Genomic DNA, 3382 nt, shown 5'->3' on the forward strand with positions numbered 1-3382 from the left:
TTGCGTCGGAGGTTTATCTCTACACACCGACTTATAGCATATACTTCCGCCTGGAAAATGCTAGGAAAGCTTCCCATTGGAATGGAGAGCTTGGTGCGTGGTCCTGCGACCCCTGCACCAATTCCCTCCGCCGTTTTCGAGCTATCGGTGTACCACTTGATAGTGCTATTCGTTAGCAGGAGGTCCAGCGTGGAATCATTCCATTCCACCTTACTGCCAAGGGTAACTCTGAACTTCCTAGTGAAGCTTACTGCTTTGGTAATGCTGTCCCTTGGAAGAAGGGCTAGTGGCATTTCGTCACTTAGGGCCTTCATCTGTTGGGACGAGATTACCTTCCCTTTGCCAAACCCTTCTGCTGTCATTTGACACAGGGTTTGTTTGGCCGCCTGTTCGATCACTATATGTAACGGTGTGAGCTCCAGCATTACTTCCAGTGCTGCGGTCGGACACGTACGCATCGCGCCCGACGCGCAAATGCAGGCAAGTCGTTGCAGCTTCGATAGTTGAAGTCCCATCGAAGTCTGCGATGCTTTGGAAACCCAAGCCACCGCTCCATATGTTATGATCGGTCTCACAATCATGGTGTACAGCTATCTGATAATCCTCGGGTTGCAGCCCCATGATTTCCCAGCAAGTCGATTGCACTCCATGGGTGCTTTCGTAGTTTTTGTTAATGTCAGGTCTACATGTTGCTTCCACCGTAGAGCGGAATCCAGCGTAAGGCCCAGGTACTTGACTGTGTTAGCCCTCTCTAGCTCCGTGCAGTTAAGGGATAGGTTTCTGAGGCTTGGCAGTAACCTGCGCCTGGTAAATGGTATGATTGTAGTCTTTGAGGGGTTGATGTTTAGACCAACCCCACTACACCATCCCTTTGCCAGCCCCAATCCCCTTTGTACAATATCGCAGAGAGTGTCTGCGAACTTACCCCTGGCTAAAATAACAATATCGTCCGCTTATCCCTGACAGCGGATTTCATTGCTAGTTATCAACTCGAGTAGATCGTCCACAACTAGGCTCCACAGTAGGGGGGATAGCACTCCGCCCTGAGGACAGCCTCTTGTTGTGCCAAGACAAATCTTGGTATCGTGGTTTCAGCTATCCTGGTGCGCATTACGGCTTCAATCCATCGGCGGATCTCTTAGGTTAGCTGATACAAAGCAGTATTGGTTGATCTGCCCGCTCTGTAAGTATGTTGGTGTGCGTGCAGTGGTGCAGCCTTCAGCACCTTCGATCTTATTTCGTGATCAATGATCTTTTCCATACTTTTAAGTAGGAAGGAAGTTAGACTTATTGGCCTGAAGGATTTTGCCAATGAGTAATCTTTTCTTCCTACCTTTGGTATGAAGATCACCTTTGCAGTTCGCCAAGGTTCCGGGATATATGCCAGCGCTAGGCTATCCCTCATCCGCCGAACAAGGTGGGGCAGTAGGACCTGCTCCCCCCCTTGCAGAAACGCTGGAAGGATGCCATCCGCACCCGGGGACTTATATTTTTCAAAAGAGCCCCAAGCCCACTTGATGGAGTCTGCAGTGAAGAGCTGTTTTGCAACTGTCCAATCTAAGTGAGATGGCTTTCGTTCGACCATGGGTCGAATCTGGTCTTCTTGAATTTTATCTGGGAAGTGCGCGATTAGAAAAGCCGTGGTTCTTTCCTCTGCGCTGGACGTATAGGTCCCATCCGATCTTTTAATTTCTAGTACTGTGTCCGTCTTACCTCTTGCCAGAGCCTTATGCAGCCTTGCAGCCTCTGGCGTTAAGGAGATGTTTTCACAGAACTTCCTAAAGCTCTTCTGCTTTGCTAACCTAATCTCCTTGTTGTAAGCAGTTAGGCTGCACTTGTAGTTCTGCCAGTACCCGGTACGCTTGGCCTTATTACATAGCTTGTGTACCGTTTTCCGTAGTTCTGAGAGCCTAATTGACCACCAGGAACAGCTGCGGTTGTTGTTAGTCGTTTTTAGGGGGCAGCTGCCAATAAATGCCCCTATAATGGACTGGTTTAGTGCATACAACCTGCTCTCCAGTCCAGAAGCATTAGCACTGCCGTCCAGCTGCCCCCTCCTATTGACATGATATTTCAAGCGTATCCCTAAAAGTGGCCCAGTCCGTGTTTGTGGGGAAACGCCTGGCAGGAAGCTGCCTGACCTCTACCCCTAGTGCGAATCTTATGATACGGTGTTCGGACATGGAGGGTTCCGATGACACTCTCCATTGCCCGATCAGCCCTGTCGTAAGTTCGTTACCAAGGGTGACGTCAAGCACTTCCCTTCTTACACTGGTAATAAAGGTGGGTTCGCACCCCACGTTTTCAATACTTAAATTCCTACTGACTATAAATTCAAGTACAGACTCACCCCGTGTATTGCAGTCCGTGCTGTCCCATTCCATGTGATGGGCGTTGACGTCGCATCCCAGGACGAGGGGCAGGTTATTCCTCCTGCAGTATTCCACAAGGTTGCCGACGGCCTCTGGGGGTGCTGTGGGTGTGTCTTCCGGAAAATAGGCCGCTGCCAGGACGAAGTCCGCTCCTTCGTTGCTTTTAGCCTGCACAGCGACCAGGTCTTGTGTTAGGAACTCTGAAATATAAAAGAAATCAATATCAATATATCTAGTGCCTGGATGAGTCGTAACCTCATCCAACTGCATCTTTTCGATGCAGAGGTTGAGCCTCCACCCTGCATCCTCGACCTTGCTGCTGACTACTCGCCAGGCCGATATACTAAGGCCCTCGTTCTGGTTCTAAATGAGCCTGAGAACAAACTCATACGGTTTACCTGCGCACCTGGAGAAGAACACTATCATGCTATGCATGGGCGGTATGTCGTCTTCCTTCTTTGCGCAGAGGACGGGGCTTTTCTAGCCTGCCAGCTTGGGAGCGATCTCCCTCAGCCAGGTAGCAGACCTCTCGTCCTTGTAGTCCACCTGCAGCATACCTTCTTTAAAGTAAACCCCATGGAAGGAGGCTTTGTATCCAGACCCTCTGAATATCTCTTCCATGAGTAGGTCCTGAAGCACGGTAAGCTCCTCCGACCCCAGTGTCTCCGCCGGGTAGTTTAGCGGCAGCACAACCGTACGAATGCCCTTAAGATCATCCGCATATTTGCGCTGTCCCTCCAACCTGTGCATTGCTGCCTCTCTGCCGCTTGGTGTTAGGCGGCTCCTGTGGCGTTAGCTGCCCACTCTTGCGCTTCGCGGCTTGGGTTGTCGAAGGCGCTGGCCTTTCGCAATCTCGCCTTGCGGCCTGAGTTGCCACCCTACCGCTTTTCCGAGGCAGGGGAGGCATTGTTTCTCCTCACCCTGTAACGCGCCAACTTTTCGGATTCCTCCGGAGTTCTTCCCTCCTGGAAGTGCCTCAGGTACCATTTAAGGCTGGCACCACTCATGCC

This window comes from Bactrocera oleae, chromosome 3 (genome assembly GCF_042242935.1).
Source record: "Bactrocera oleae isolate idBacOlea1 chromosome 3, idBacOlea1, whole genome shotgun sequence".
Lineage (NCBI taxonomy): Eukaryota > Metazoa > Arthropoda > Insecta > Diptera > Tephritidae > Bactrocera > Bactrocera oleae.